The sequence below is a fragment of the Teleopsis dalmanni genome, chromosome 1, assembly GCF_002237135.1.
Source record: "Teleopsis dalmanni isolate 2A chromosome 1, ASM223713v2, whole genome shotgun sequence".
NCBI classification, from domain to species: Eukaryota; Metazoa; Arthropoda; class Insecta; order Diptera; family Diopsidae; genus Teleopsis; species Teleopsis dalmanni.
In genome coordinates this window covers 57,724,418-57,742,616 of record NC_051846.1, presented here as the reverse complement: position 1 = coordinate 57,742,616, position 18,199 = coordinate 57,724,418, and the positions used below count along the sequence as shown (strand labels likewise).

Genomic DNA, 18,199 nt, shown 5'->3' with positions numbered 1-18,199 from the left:
ATTTCAGAATAATCTCTAGCCGCACGGGGTGGTACGCAGATCTTAGATCAGTCATCGAATAATCACGAAACTTTTAAGGAATACATAAATAAGTCAGTGAGATGGGTGGGACTCTGCAGAAACCCTCCCAGATATCAAAGAGTAAAAGTGTCCCGATACACTAACTCATTAATGACTTTTAAATTATTCTTATATTGTTTAAAAATTGTGATTCAGAGGTGGCATTCCAAAAATAGTTGGGATTCCCTTCTTTATTTAACGGCTGCAATTCCTCAATTTTATGAGGCCATATTAACAAAGCTACGTCGTTGTTTTGATATCTTATGATGCTTTAATTATACAAAAAAAAAAAAAATATATCTAATTTTCGCTATTTTTAGGTACAGTAAATAATTTCAATAATTCTTTTATTTTTTTATCATTTCGCGATAAAAATGCAAACTTGTGATAAATTATTTGTACGCAATATTTGTACGGCTTATTAATTTGAGGTGTTGCGGTATAAGTCGAACACATATATGCTATAATAAATTGTTTATATATAAATAAACAATAAATAAAAATGATATGTATTTATGTATGTCAGATTGATCTAATCGCGTTATCTGGCGACGTATGCTCAAAATATGAGTGAGATAAATTCTACCAAATGTTTTAATAAAAATTATCAAAACAAAATTAATAAAAGAATTGCGCGTTGTATTTGCTTTATAAGGTTAAAGTTTTGTGTTTGGTTGTTCTTGAAAATAAAAATTTTGATAAATGGGTGTTGGGTGTTGGGTATTTCGCAGAATGTGGTGTTATGTAAACAATTCATTTTTGAGTTTCGAAATCACAACAAATTTGTTTACGGTAAATAGAAAACATTTTCAGTTTATTTACACTTTCAATCAAATTCATAATTGTAATTGAAAAATACATATTGTATTCTTTGGAAATAATAAAATGTTAAAATTTGCTATTTGTGTGATTGACACCTCTAAATTCGGTTAAACTCGAATTGACATGTTAATTAGTTAGACCTAATGGAAATTTTATTAAAATTATTGCTTCATTTTTTTTTTATTAATTATTTGACGTTTTATTTATTAGCTTCAAATACGCGTAAAATAAATAACTACTTTATAATTAATTTAATTTTTAATTTAGTTACTTCCAACGTGAGACAATAGAACACTTTCTGTCTAAATGATCACATTCTGTTATTTTATGTTTCGTAACGACGAAGGTCCCAAATATACAAGTAGTTCTTAAAAGAATAAATCTCGTTTTTAAATCGCACTGGTCTTACAATTTTACTCTTAAGTTTCCTACTTAAATATGTACTAAGAAAGTTGAAGAAACTGTGCCACCAAGAATATTCGGCTTACTAATATATATTTTTTTAGAGGTATTAATAAGAGCATATATAGTAATAGCAAAATATTTTAGATTACTCGACTTACTAATAAACACTTAGGGCGATGTTATGTAGAGTGTCATAGGCTCGTCAAAATTGTCTCTTTTAATCTTTGACGAAAATGCATGTTAGGTAGAGTATCGCAGAAATTATAATAATTTGCTTCTAAAAGACATAAATGTTGACATTTATTACTGAATAACACTGCTTTGTTAAGCCTAAGTGACGAGGCACAGATAGCCTTAGCTCTCATGACCAAATTTGAATGCACATATTATTTTTCTCTCATTCTTACTCTCAATTTTAAAATTTGCATTGAAAACAACAACAATTTTGCTCATGACGAGCCCATGACACTCTACATAAAATGGTCCTTAAAGGTATGACTAATACCATATACAATTCAAATAATAAATATTTGGTTTCTCTTAAAATATTACCTTAAATTTATAAATATAGTCAACAACGTCAATAGGATTATCATAAAGTTCTTGCTTGTAATATAAATTGCAGATATCAATATATAAGAGCCAGTTAGTCTATATACCTACGTCTTCTGAAATGAAAACATTGTTAACATATATTACAAAATACTAATGGAATTATACACCATCCAGACAACTGAATGTCAACAATTTTTGAATCGATCAAAACGATCCAAATAGTGCTTTGGATCAGCTGGCTAATGAACACTGACTCTGAGCTTCAAATTTGGCAGGGCACAAATTCAATCCCTGGTACTTGAACACTCAAAAAATAAAGTCTTGCAGTGTTATCATTAAATCTCTCTTTCTCTCTCTCTTATCCTTATCTCCTAGTGGAGCATAGGGCCTCTACCATCTTTTTATATCGTATTCGGTTATTTGATTCAAGGCATATGTCACTCCAGGATTAGTTGGCTTCTCTTAGTTCCTCTTCAATTGTTCTTCTCCAAGTTTTAGCCGGCGCTCCAGTTCGACGACTGCCTTGAGGATTCCATCTCAAAGCTTGACGTGCAATGTTTCCATTAGGTCTGCATAGATTGTGGCCTATCCAACGCCATTTACGTCTTCTTATCTGCATAGTAGCAGATGCTTGATTTTTTTAATATTTGTTGTAAACATTTGTTCACGAAAGTTTGTATTTTCTTATATGTTATAATTAAACAACATATTAGAAATAATTCAAAAAGTTCGCTGATGATGCATATTTGGCAATACTCGAAACAGTAATGCAGTTACTGAAAATAATATAAAAAGAATTTTTATTGTTGTAGTTTACTATTTTTCGAAACCTCCTTATCAAATTACTATAGTTTCTATTCAGTAAAATAGTAACTATCGTCATAACTGTTGTTAAATTACATTTAAAAAAAAATTTTGTAAAAAATATTCCATCATCGTACTTCTGGTAGAGATTGTTTGTGAGTATATGGGTACCTTCAGATTTGCTTTAAAACTTCTGTATAAATATTTATTTAACTGTGGGATGACATGACAAATTATGACTTTATCACAAATTTGATTTATTGTATTTGAATATATTTTACGTGCGCGGGAATTCAAAGGCACGTTTTCACTTCGTTGCTAATGTAGCGTTAAATTTTTCCAACGCGAGAAATGCAAATCTCAAATGCTCCAGCGGCTTCTCATGTATGTAAATCAATCAGTGTCATTTGAATAAATTCTAACACCTACTTTCATTAGCATAAACGCCCCAACAACGAATTTACACGAACCAGAAACAGCTGCTCGCTGCCTAATCCTTAGCATAAAAACGTCTTGATACGCGGTGTGATAATCTCTGCCCTATCCGCGAATGTCCCAAGGCAGCTAATTTTATGAATGACTACTTGTAAACAATGTTGCCGACAGAAACAAAACAAAAGAGAGAACAACAAATAAAAAACCTTTTATTGACATCTGCAACATTGTTGCAAATCCTTTGCAACGTTTTTGTTGCTAATTTGTTGACAATCTCTCGGCAATCTGTCGTAACCAAGCAACAGAGTAGCATAGCGCAAATATAAAGATAGTGACTGCAACAACAACAAACACAACAAAAACAATACTAAAAAAAATTGTGAGGTTTATAATAAATTCTGTTGAACAAAATGTTTTCAACACCCCATAAATTCGCAAACATAATGTAAATTTCCGTCTATGGATGCCGCTATCTATTGTGTTGCTTTTAAGGAATACGCTCCCCCAAGCCTCCCCTTCCTAAGCACATACTGCAATAAAAATCACAATGTATAGCAATAAAAACAAGCCAAGAGAGCGATAATTTTACTCAAAAATAAACAAAAAGTTGTGTTGTGGATACAAATTTGGTTTGCCTTCAATAGCACACTGAGCTGAAAGTAATAAGGTTAAAACCTTTTAAGGTTTTCAATATTTTCGTTTGCGGTAGGTAGGTAAACTTTCAATTTGGACCTGGTACTGGTACTCAGCCAGAGGCAATCATGTGGAAGGAAGTTGGAGTACAGATACACTCGCAGCTGTCTTGTTTTGTTTTGGTTTTGGTTTTGGTTCTTGCTTCGTACGGTTTCGTGGCAGTTGGTATTCTCGCTCGTTTTCTGCTTCAACAACACCATTATCTTTCCATAGCTTTTATCGCCCCTACTGCCACTACTGTTCGCTACCCTCAGCCACCCTCCCTCCAATAGAGCAAACATTTACGTGAAATTTGCAATTGACTGACTGCCGTTTACCAACAGAAATTTTTGCCGTTTTTAGTCTTTCGAACACATTTGGTGCGTGAGAGTGTCTGGCCCAAGGTTCTCGGCATTACCAAGTAAAATTTACTTGAGAAAATACGAACTAAAATTATAAAAAAAATAGAAAAAAATCAAAACGAAATGACATTTCACGTGATGTGCTCTGTTGATAAGAAAATATAAAATTTTAGTAAATATAATTAAGTTCAAGTGAAGTGAAATAAATTAAATTAAAACCGGAAATGAAAGTGAATTCTTTTTTTTTCCTCCAGCACATTTTAAAGGTGAAATGATTTGCTAAGAGTGTCATACTTCGAAGGAAAAATAACTAATTAATAATTTATTTTTCATTTTTAACAAAATTCTTTTCTTTTTTTTTTTTTTAGTATTTATAAATAAAATCTAATCGTTCATGATAACCTAACCAGAGGGAAAGTAAATAAGCAAAATTTATGCAAAAAAAAAGAATGGCATTAAAAAGTGCTTAAAGCAGATTAAAATTTTGAACTTTTATTTTCCTCTGCATTACTTAAACTAACATAAGGTGCCATATTTTTACTTCTAAAACAAATAAAAATAAATTAAACTTTTTATTTTTTGGTTTATTGTAAAATTTGAAATAATCTCTTAACCACAGCTTCTAAATAAACTTCAATGAAATAAAGTTTTATACTGAAGTTTTAGTTATTTCTGTTTAAATTGCGCTGCAAAATTCCAAAAACTTCAAGTTGCATTGTTCAGTTCCTTCGGTTTCCTGTTGGACTTTTGCACAAATGTGCACTGCAGTTACGCTACAGTGCACAAAATTGTATTTGTACAATTACATCCGATTCCTGTGCTATTAGTGTTACCAGATGTTCTTAAAAATGTTATATCCTAATGCAATTTGGCTATAAGCCAAGCCATAAAAAATTATATGACGTTCAATAGACAAATTTAAAATCTCTGCGATTTCTCTTTACGTTAAAAATTTATGGACTTCGTAGTTAATAAAAGGATTTTTTTTTCCAATTAGGACTTGTGTCTTTTTGGTGAATTTGTCGATTTTATCTGAGATGTGAACTTTTATGAAAAAAACATATAGTAATGTGAGTATATAATTTCATTTAAAACATATATTAAATAATTATATTAGTTTAAATTAATATACAATAATTTATATTATTTTATTACCACCATTACAATTCTTTATACATTTAAATAAAATTGCTGGAGACTTAATTAATAAATAACTACATACTATTAGTATTAGATATGAAATAGTAGTCATTGTCAGGTTCTGTCAAGAACAAAGGACTAGACAAATTAACACAATTGTAATCTAACTCTTAATACTGACTTAAGTCTTTATAAAGCCTCCAACTTTATTGACTTAATTCATACCTATGTTAGTTTTGAGAGATATATTACTAGTACGAAGTCAGTACTATGTGAACTATGTGAAATATTAGTCATTATCAGGTTCCCTCAAGCACAAAGGACTGAACAAATAGTAATTAACAATAAGAGCCAATTTGACAGTCGTAAGCTAACTCTCCATAGTGTCTTAAGTTTTGTTACTGAAGCCCCTAACTATGTTGACTTAATTCATATTTAAATTAGTTTTGAGACGTTTATTACTACTATGAAGTCAACCCAATGAGAACTATGTGAAATAGTAGGCATTAACAGGCTCTGTCAAGCGCAAAGGACTGAACAAAAAGTAATTAAGAGTAAGAGTCAATTTAATAATCGTAACGTAACTCTGAATAGTGACTTAAGTCTTGGTAAAGCCTCCAACTTTGTTGACTTAATTCATACTTAGGTTAGTTTTGAGATGTATATTACTAGTATGAAGTTAGTCCAATGTGAAATAGTCCTCATTACCAAGTTCTGTCAAGCACAAAGGACTGGACAAAAAAGAATTAGCAGTGAGAACCAATTTGACAGTCATAACCCAACTCACAATACTGACTTTAGTCTTGGTGAAGGCCCCAACTTCGTTGACTCAATTTATATTTAAGGCAGTTTTAAAACGTATGAGACTTTACGTTACCACTGTGATATCGGTCCTATGTGAACTAAAAAGACACAAACCTTTTTCAAAACATCAAGTCGTTGGTGTCTATTTTAGTTAGTGTGATTTTAAAAGTTGAATCAAAAATGTTCTTTAACTATATAGCAGTAGTGGACTACTGCATTTGTCGATCTCCTATGTGGCTTTCTATTCTACTTTAACTGCAATTGATTAGAATATAGAATTTATACACTTTTAAAGTTCATTCATAGATTTGGAATATGAAAAGCTAAGTGACCAAAGTTTAAGATTTTTGGTATTGATAATAAGTTCTCAATGACTGTGTGACAATAATTAATATTAATTATATGTTCTTGACAGGTAACATATTAGATAGCTCACTAGTAAGTGGGGAAGCCCGCAATCAGATAGCGGATTAAACCTATCATGCTAAAAGGGAAATAGGATTGATAGGGGGAAAATACTATAGAGGTAAATATTATTTAAAAAGTTATTAGGCTGAGAGGGATACGGAGAAAGTATATGGAAATTGTTTATAGCTTGCAATAAAGGTCAAAAAACTTTGCTCCCTGTGTAAGACGGAACCACACTTGAAATCAACAGATTTCTGTGATTTTACATAGATAGATTACACACATAGAGTTGAATTTTAACCACTCAACTAGATTACTAAGGTTCATTTTTGAGAATTAGATGTTCAGAGTTTTGTATGACTGATGAAATAATTGAACAGACGGCGACGTTATGGGGAGTAGAACGGGTACACATTTTAAGTAGACGAAGTAATGCTTGCTTACTGTGTTTATTGAGTAATATGTGTTGGACTGATTGAATAGATATATAACATCATGAGAGAGTTTTTTATTTTTGAAAGATGTCTGACGTGTCTGAGGAACGGCGTTTAAAATCGTAAACCCTAATATTAGTTGGAACAAAAAATGTCTGCATGGGGAAACTACCTGTTTCTTCTTTAGAAATACACGTGCAAGCTTTATTAAAAATAGGGTTCCAATATATATAATCTACATATGCGATTGACAAATTGTACAGATGTTTAACATTATAACAGGAGATTTTCATTATTAAGTGATGTCTGAAAGAGACTTGAAAATTTGGCACAAGTAACTATTTATTTATGGCTTATCCCTGATTTCAGTTCAGCCAAAAAGATCTTCTACATTGTGTACATGGTACAAACAAGTTTTTTTTTTTTTGAAGATATCAGTGGCTGTCTTATTAGAAATAGAGTCTAATACATATGTATAGAAACTCGAGCAAACTTTTAATCTATTTAACATTGTTAAATTTCTTTTTCAAATATTTCGTTGTACTTAAATACTTAAGAAAATTAGGTGATTCAGAGTTGATATATTTGAAATATTTTCAAAAATTTGTGGAAACCACATTTTTTTTTTCAAATTTTTGTAACTGTTCATTATTATTCATCATAAGCTTTAGTCTTTTGGATTTGCATGAGTCGAGACCTTAAGAAAATCATTTTTTTGACAATAAAAAATCTAACATATGTTTGGGTTGTTTGGATTGTTTGGATTTAAAATATGTACTTTTTCAGGTTTGTAGTGTATAATATATACTGAATCATTTGACAAAAAATTTCTTAATATATTGTATATATATCGATAGAAACATTTGTCATTTTTATCTAACACATTCTTATCAGTAAAAATATTTTGTCAAATCTATGCTGACTAATAGGACATGTTTTTTAGCACTCAAACCAGAGTTATATATTACAGATATAATTATTTTGATTTTGTCTATGAGTAACTAAATCATTTAATTGTAAAAACAGATATTAGAACTATTGGAATTTATTCTTTAGACGACAAAGTGTTTTTTTTTAAATTACATATGGTTTCTGAATTTTTTCTTTATATGAACAAAAGTTTATAACAAGCACTTGTGTTTATATTTGTTTAAAATTGTAATAAAATTTCCATAATTTATAAACATTTTAATCTGTATTGACTTAAGTACCTTTAAACAAATGTTTTATAGTTAATTGTTATAAAATTAAATATTTTATTATTTACATTAATTTTATATATAAAATGTTTTTTTTTATTATGACCATATTTTTTCTTATATATTAGAAGTCATTAGTCATTAGAATTTATTTTAGAAATTAATAGATACGAATATATAATAAAAAAAAATTATTATATTATAGAAAACTATTATTTACTGATTAAAATAAAGATATTTAAGTTTTTCTCTACTCTTCCTTGGAGGCATATAGTACATTAATGAAATTAAACATATAACAAAAATATTTATTAAAAGACTGAAGAGCAATACAAAAAATTAATTCTGAATTTTGTGCTGGTTTTATCATAATAGTTATACATTATCATTTTTATTTTTATTCAATTATTATTATTTTTATTCTATTATTATTATATTTATTCTATTATTATTATTTTTATTCTATTGTTATTATTTTTATTCTATTATTATTATTTTTATTCTATTATTATTATTTTTATTCTATTATTATTATTTTTATTCTATTATTATTATTTTTATTCTATTATTATTATTTTTATTCTATTATTATTATTTTTATTACAAAGACAATGGTTTCAATATTCTTTGGCTTCAGACTCAATATCAGTTATGTTATTTTATTAAATTTATCTTGATGGCAATACCAGACCCGTTTTATGACAATTGTGTACCCGTAAATAAGCTGTACAGAGTTTTCATTTTGCCTTTCACAGAATCTGCAAATGTCCTTTTATCCTATCTTAAAAAGGTGGTTGACGAGTGTGTTTAGTTATGAAATCAGTGGTCTGAATCCAATTCTATATATACTGAGAACTCTTTCTTTTTTCAACTGTATAAGGTGTCTGAATTCATTCAACTGTATGAGTGTTCTGGCATTAGTCTATGACTTTGTAAATAGTTTACGAATGTATTTTACGTTAAATATTTACGCAATTGAAGAGTTGGTCTAGTAAGAAGAAGAAATGCCCTCATCCGTAAGCTTATCAGCTGATTCGTTAACATCGAATACCTTGTATCCAGAAATTCAGACTCAAGTTACTTAATTCGTAAAGATTATGTTGTTTACAGTTTCAAGATTAGTGAAATGTTGTACTCAAGTCAGGAACTATCCGAATATAAAAAATTGTTCGGTATCGTTCTCCGAAGGACAGAAATATCAGTGCAAAATTTCTGCTTCAAAAAGTATAATTAATAAAAATGATTATTGATAACATTAATAGCAAAAATTAAATAATAAATATTATTTTTCATAATAATGGCAAGACTCCTATTTCCCGTGTATATCCATTTGACAACATTTATATATTTTAAACAATTTTGTCGATACGCTATATGACAATATATAATAAATTTGTTTTTAAAATATCGGCAAGTAAAATTGGACATTTTTCCATAAAAATCACCAATAACTTTTAGTCGTTTGTGTGAACAATATTAAGAAGTCGTAAGAAGCTACCCCAATGAACCCATCAATCTTATGATACGCGCAAAGATTTCTACATTTCTCAGAATTCACAGGCTTCAGCATCTTGAATATCATTTTTGAAAAGTGTTACTTAACAGCTGTATTTCCAAACTGGTATCTTAATAAATGTCATTTATTGTAATAAATAAAAGTTATTGTGATTTAAATTGCGTTTAGTTTTAATAATTAGATTCTAATTATACATTGAATATATTGAAAGAGATTATGAAATAGACCAATTAGTTTGTGTACAAAATAAACTTACCAAAATTCAGGACTTTCTGCTTTATTTTTATTGGCTTAAGTCTAAAGTTGTATTTTAGAAAATATATCATTTTCTGAATAAAGTCTAAATTGAGAAAATCGAATTTATCAGTCTGAAAACAAATTTTAAAAGAAAAGAACTTCCTTTATTTTTATTGGTTTATTAAATTATTATAATAAATTAAATTTTAAGTCTAAAGTTATATATTGGAAAATAGATTTCGCTCAATTTATTATTATAAGTCAATGGCAGTTGGAACGTACTAAATACAAGCCATTAACCTATTTTATTTAATCTAAAAGCTTTTACTTTTTGAGTCGAAATCGAATTTATCAATCTGAAGACGTATTTTAAGCAATAGAGTTTGCTTTATTTTTATTGGTTTATTAATTTATTATAATAAATCGAAATTATATTTTGAAAAATAAATTTTGCTTAATTTATTATAATAAGTGAATGGTAGCTTGAGCATACTGAATTTTTTGACAGTAGGTAGAAACATCGAAAGCAACCGTGTGAGACTTGAACCCACTAAACTACTTCTTATGAATGGAGAATGAATGGAGAAGATTTTCACAGCATTGTGAAAACTTTATTCCAGTAATCAGAGGAGAGAGGAGAAAAAATGACTTAGTACCTAGCGAACTGAATGCTACCATACTGAATACTACCCATTAACCTATTTTATTTAATCTAAACGTTTGTACTTAGATTTACTCCTACTTATTATTCCGAATCATTGTAGTTAATATTAACTAGATTTATATTGTTGTGAACATACCGTCATATTTACAGCGCTATCTAGTGCCAACAAGATGACATCAGACGCTTGTATAATAACATTTGAACAAGGAACAAATCGAAGTAATACTTTAGGGAAAGAACTTAAGTATATAGATAATTACAAATGGTTTTATTTAGTTAAGATAATAAAGTGTATAATTGACTGAAGTATAGTAAACAGTGCAGTTGTATATTTCTCTAGAGTCAGTTGAGTTCTAGCAGACAGTAATTATTTTATTTTAAATAAAATATAATTTGAAATTAGGAAAAAAAATACTTTATCTACACTTAAGATACACTTTAGATAAACTGTAGTGATTTATATATAATTATTTTATTCGTTAAACATTTGTTCAACCTAAAAACACACTATTTTGTTCTTTCTGATTGTGAAAAGCCATTAATACCATTTACACAATGTCGTGCAAAAATAAAGATTAATGCACATTGTAAATTTCCCATGTGGCAACTCTTTGTGTAATAATTTCAAAATTATTTTAAATATCCACTTCAAATAAAATTACTGCACAGGCTTTAATTTGCACTTAAAACGTTTATAATTACGTTTTTCGTCCTATGAGGAAGGCGCTTCCTATGCTTGGGGCCAAATTCTACTTCACTGCATTTTTATTATATTTTTCGTTTACTTTATGTTATTATTTTTCTGTGATTTTTTGTATAAATAAAAAGTGGGTCACACTTACCGACAACGGTCGGTTGTCATCGTAACGACAGCAACAACCAACCCCCCTTTGTGCACCACTACAGCACTACAGCCATACAGCCATACAGCCAAACAGAAATACAGCAATACAGCACTACAATTGAACATCGTTCTTTGTCAGGGTTCATATATGAGTGGCTTAGCCACCTTGCTCCATAAATATGCGAACCTATAAGCTTGCGTTCAAAGCACTTATGCCAAAATGCATCCTTGCAGTTATTTTGTTATGCTTTCTTGTCGGTGGCGGTGTTTGCAGTACTCATTTTTCAATTGTGTCTGTGTGTGCGTTTACTCAGTGACACCCACCACTTGGGGGAAGCAATACGCTCCAAGTACATTCGCAAATTACTATTTACAGTTGCAAGGCAAGCCAAATTACAAAGATATTTTTGCATGTGTTATTAAAAAGTGTTGCCAGAAAGTTTTTAAAGTTTCGATGTGGGTGTTTCGGTCTCGGTCTCGGTTATTTTTATCGGTTTTTTTTTACTAATTTTTGATTTTTTTTAATGGTTGAAAATTGGTTTTATTGTTCACTTTAAAAACAAGTGTTGATATACAAACAAATTTTTCTTTTGATATAAATAATAATTTAATAGTTAGATAACAATTCTCTGAAGCAGATGAAAGAAAAGTTCGAGTGCAGAACAAATCGAATATTTCTACTGACTGTGGATTGTACAAAATTAATGACTGCGTGTTTATTAAAAATAAATTGTTATTTGAAAGCACTTTTAACCCAGTAGTAATTGGTATCTTGAGAAGTCGTGTATGCGCGTAATAGTAACTTTTCAGTTATTTTTGTAATGACTTATTGATAGTGATTTATACATGATACTCGCAGTCAGCTATACCGCTGATTACTGTTTCGAACCGGTAATATTCTGTAAAATCCGGCAATAAGCGAGTAATGTTGTTTAAATATGAGAAATGTTTAACTGAAGTGTCTTAATATAAATTTAATTTGATTAAATCGATATATAATTATTTAAATGTTTATGTTTTATCCAGACAAAAAGCATGGATCTTTATTTAACAAATATTAAGCATGATGATATAATCGGAGTGAAAAGTCTTTATTTTTCGTGTATTTTAAAAAAATAAGAACATTTAAACTCTATAAGTTTTATAAATTTAAATATTTCCTTTGAAAAGGTTTTTCCTTTATACAAACAATGTGGAGTATTTAATAAGAATATGATACGAGTACTAAAATTTGTATCAATTTGTATCATTTGTTAATTTGTATCAATTTTAATTTTGATTAATCAATTTATATAAAAATATATTAATTTAAATAAACTAAAACTTTTTCTTGGTTAGCTTAAATTAGATTGTGGAATAGGCAATAAAATGCTGTAAAGTAGGTTCTATATTACTTTTTATTGACGCAACAGGACTTCTTATAAGTCCTGTTTTCAACCCAGAAGGGGCCACAAAAGACCCGACGGTCGCAGTGTCACATCCCTTAACAATAATAATAAATAAATTAGATTGATATGACTAGTGGTAAATCTACATACACTAAGCAAATGAGATTTGTGGTACTGTTGTAAGAACTTAGTTATATTCTTACTACCTACTACAACATGTGGTGTCAAATGTACTTATTCTATATATATAATCATTCTCGGTGCTTTCATATCTTCTAGCACGTAATATCTTATGTACCTTTGTTCATTCTTATAAAAAATTTGTCAGATTGAGAAGAAAAAATTAATGTTCTTTTTTCTTCTATATTTAACCGTAGATATTATAAAATTCAGAATACCCAGCATTTAATGGGATAATGTCTATAATAATTAAACGGTATAATAATTTCTATAAAAATAGATATATCTTTACCATTTTAAATCCGAATGAAATCCAACTGTAGTTATTATGAATTTCAGAATACTCAGCAATTAATAGAATAATGTCGTTAAGAATAAGATGGTATTCTCTTAGAATTTTTATAAAAATAGATATATGTCTACAATTTTAAATTTGGATGGAATCCAACCGTAGATATTATGAATTTTAGAATGTTCCGCAACTTATCGGACAATCTTCGTAAGAATAAGATGTTATCCTCCGAAGATTTCTTTAAATATAGATATATCTATCTCTATCCACGTTTATTCATAATGCTACTTATTTAGGTAGCATTATGACGAACAAAAGCGGAACTGACGAAGATGTCCGCTACCGCATTTTCAAAGCGAGGATAGGTTTTTATTAACTGACCAATATATGGAACTCTAGCAAAATTTCTTTAAAAACAAAACTCTGTGTTTTAATTCAAATGTGAAGTTAGTACTTTTCTATGGAAAAACTCAAAGAAAATGCAAAAGAAGCTGCTCCTTAAATCCGATGGCCGAAAAGAATATTGAACACCAAATTATGGGGAAGAACAAACTGATCCCCAGTTATAATGGAAATAAGACAATTACCTACTAGTTCAGAAATTAATAGTAGTAGATAAATCTATACTATTTTTTATATGGCTAGAACTGATCATGTAACATATTAGTACATGTATTTCTATTTTTGAATTTCAATTTTTATGGTTAGAATTTTTCTCTTAATAACGTGATTCACCGAAGCCAAGGGCAATATTTTTGATGCCTTATTCATTATATGGATTGGAATATTTGCACCCTATTTCTTAAACTCATTCACTATGTTATTTCTTATTTTTTGTATTTATCTGTATTAATATCTGATTAACATATGTTTATTATTCTCTTCATGTTCTTTGTAACGCATAGTATACTAACACTTACTTTTAATCAAAAATAAAAAAAATTTTAGCTTTGGTTTTACCGAATTTTTAACAGAGTAGTGCTCTGTTGGATACCTGGTTACACAGAAATCTATGGTATCGAGTCCGCAGATAATTACGTAATGACTAGATCAGCCAGTCATGGATCGGAATCTAGTTGATAGTAAAATAGTCTATAGCCGAAAGATGTTTTACTAGCGCGACTCATTAGGTAACCGCCAGGGTAAAGAGTTAGTACGACCGTTCAAATACGGCAGCACGATCCTCCCGAACAGAACTAAACTGTGGTTGTTGACAGATCATCTAATGGGTCATCATGATCTGCGTTAGCATCTTAACAAGTCTCTTATATTTGGTCTCTGAGGAGACTAAATATTGTCTCTGGTTAGAGGTGAATGAGACCATAAGTCTTTATCTAAAAGTAGACAATAGGTCGGAAGTTTCTACCCTCTTCCAAAGATTGAATGTCCTCAACAGCAATTATTTTGGCTTTCATTCGAAATCCAAAGTGCGTTCTGTTCAGTTGAAATCGCTAAGCTTAAAATGAGATCTCTTATTATTCTATTCTGCCAAATTTTTAATTATTCTTTAGACATAGTTTCACTAAACAGCCAATTAATTACTTGGTATTTTTTAATTATGTCTATTTTTATTATTATAAATACAATACAATTTAATTGATACCCTAATGTATCAATTTATAGACACATAGTCATGAGATTTTCCTAATACAAAAATAAGAAAATCTATATGTGTCACTGGGTTTTTTAAAATTTTGTATCACATAGCACAATTTTTTCAATTGCACTATGATGGATTATATTAACTACACCTCAGATAAGACTATTCATGCTATAGTTAAAAATATCTGTTGCATGTTTAATAGCCGATGAATATATTTTAATAGAGAAAAATAAAGGAAAATACATAAAGGAGTACTTAAATTCATGTGATATTAAAATAGTTATTAATATTTGCAGGAAATTTTTCAACATTTCCATTATGTTTATCGAAATGACGACATTTATGAAAACATTTGCACTCAACTTCGGCATAAAAATCAATCTGTTGCTTCAAGTAACAAAAAACCATTGCATGTCAGCATTATGGTATCATGGTATGGTATCGTAGTAACAACACTATGAAGAATATTTCGAACGCACAATTCAGTTACAGATGGTGGCTGCAGAAGTTCGAAATATCAAAATGTAGCTAAACGAATGCATTTCAGGAGTACTGTGCATGCTTGAGTCACTAGCTACAGTAAAATGCTACAGTAGCCACAACTTCTTGAAAAAAAAAGTCCATTTAAAAAAAAACCAAAAAAGTGGCAAATACATGGAAACTCTAGACCCTCATATGGATTAATTTAATTCAAATTTGGTTTACCGTGGTCACTTGAGTATCAAAGATGCTAAGAGTTCAGGATATCGAGATCAGCTCGAGATAAAATCCATTATATAGTGCTTGAGATTTTTGATGTAGTAAACATTTGTATTTTCATATAAAAAACTTGTAGGCAGAATTGCATTTTTTCACAGTCGATCAAAAACGTACGATGTACCCAAGTCCAAATGGTATTTCCAAATATTTCAGCGTTATCCATAGAAATTTACAATAATTAAAAATGTATTGGTGTAAAAAGCAACCGAAAGAGTGGACCTTTCATGATAAACGCGTTTCAAAAAACGCAAATGTTCTATTAGCTTGATATCGTCTATCTTCTGTATTCTGTAATTAATTACATATCTTCTGTAATTATGATCAACTACAACTTAAAATGCATAACAATAATAGAATACTACGTTATTCTTTCAAAGCCTTTACAAGTTTATACATGAGCAGTTACAATGCACAATTTTTGAAATTACTTTAAGACCTGCTACTAGATAAATCGTATTTACCTGATTTGACTTTATCTACTACTTTCACTACTTCTCGAAACCTCTCTATTAAAAAATTGTGAAATAGCTCACTTGTAGAAATTTGAGTAAATAATTTAAGGACCTCGAAAAATTCTATATTTCAGAAGAAATAAAAAATGGTATAAGCAAATATATAAAGATCAAAGAGAACTATAATATATTAAAAAATAAATATAAAAGTTAGTAATAATACAAAGAATTTCATGTATAACTAATATATCATACAGTCTTCGTATTAATATAAAAGAATCGCACTATTAAGTTTGAGTTTAACACAATAGATGACAGATTACAGTAAAATCTATTGTTTCTTCTAATATAATAGATTTGAATTAAATCATTTTATAACTTACTTATATAAAAACTTTTTATTAAATGGTATATACAACAAGTCTGATTAATTTGTATATATTACTATTATTACAAAGTTGGGGGACCTAGATATATAATGTACTCCCTTCACGGATTAAGAGTATTTCTCTAAATCCGACTTTCTCGATAAATTCTCTATCCTACAAAACCTGATTAAACTTGTAAAAAAGTAGATTTTGTGTAAAAAATAATTTCTGGAGTACGTTGGATTTTAAGGCATACTTTAAATCAATAAATAGGGGTAAATGTACGTAATACTTAATCCCTTAACTTAATAATAATATATCCAAATCGCAATAGTCTCGCTTAATATGCTACTTTTCTTAATTGTAAAGGTATGAGTATATTATATAAGCACATGCTGGGGATCTGCTCCACACTGATAGTTTGGATATACATAATAACAATATAGAATTATGATTCGGATATAAGCATTAGATTTTTTTATAAATATATTTTTATCTAGCTTAGATGAATGAGTTAATCAATTAATATTAATTTATGGAAAATTAAAGTAAACTCTTCAAACTCAAATATATGGTAGTTAGTAACTTCTGTAATAGAAACTTTTGGGATTGATATAAGAATTTTGATTTACTGAGTTATATATACACGCAAATTATTTATATTTAGTATATATTAGATTTAGTATATATAAGATTTAGTATATATCAGATTTAGTATATATTAGATTTAGTATATATTAGATTTAGTATATATTAGATTTAGTATATATTAGATTTAGTTTATAATAAATTTAGTATATATTAGATTTAGTATATATTAGCTTTAGATAAAAATTTTGATTTACTAAATTTTAAATATATACAATATTTGTAGTTACTGATAGAAACTTCTGGGATTGATATAAGAATTTTGATTTACTGAGTTTTATATACACGCAAATTATTTATATTTAGTATATATTAGATTTAGTTTATATTAAATGTAGTATATATTAAATTTAGTATATATTAGCTTTAGTATATATCAGATTTAATTTATAATAAATTTAGTATATATTAGATTTAGTTTATAATACATTTAGTATATATTAGATTTAGTATGTTTTGGATTTAATATATATTAGACTTCGTATATATTAGATTTCGTATATATTAGATTTCGTATATATTAGATTTAGTATATATTAGTTTTAGATAAAAATGTTGATTTACTAAATTTTAAATATATAGAATATATGTAGTTACTAATAGTAACTTTTGGGATTGATATAAGAATTTTGATTTAATGAGTTTTATATATACTCAAAATATTTATGTTTTAGGTTTAGTACATATTAGCTTTGGATATAAATTTTGATTTACTGAGTTTTAAATATATATAATGTATTTATATTTAGCATATATTAGCTTAAGTATATATTAGTTTTAGTAGAGCTAACAGTAAATTGCTTTCATATTCCTATTTGTGTTAAATCGATAAAACAAAGAGTGCATTATGTTAAGTTTACTTAACCGTTTCATGTCAAATAATATTTGATGTATTTATATTTTTTAGTGTATGAGTTTTCTTTATAAACGCAGATATTAAAATATTTAGTTTTAGTAAATATATTCTGTACTTTTATTATATAAATTATTAAACCAGCAGTACACATACTCTTCATAGCAAATGTTGAACTGCTTGGGAAAGTACTAGGTGAGTACTTTATTTTAACGATAAAAATAATCTTGATGAGTGTTAGTTACTGATAATTTTATTTGAAATAATATATACTTAAATATTTAGCCATCACATT

General features: G+C 28.4%; 1 protein-coding gene across 2 annotated transcripts in view; it reads left to right on the top strand.

Annotated features, from left to right (window-relative positions):
- LOC119667809 (protein phosphatase 1 regulatory subunit 16A-like) overlaps positions 1-18,199 on the top strand; it is a 56,743-nt gene that overhangs the window by 23,787 nt on the left and 14,757 nt on the right. Inside the window, exon 1 of one of the 2 annotated variants that reach the window (XM_038077136.1) lies at positions 5,100-5,185. The exons of the other annotated variant lie outside the window; for it this stretch is intronic. The gene's annotated coding sequence lies outside the window, so the exon portion shown is untranslated. Of the gene's footprint in view, positions 1-5,099; positions 5,186-18,199 lie in introns of those variants that run through there. 2 annotated transcript variants of the gene reach the window in all.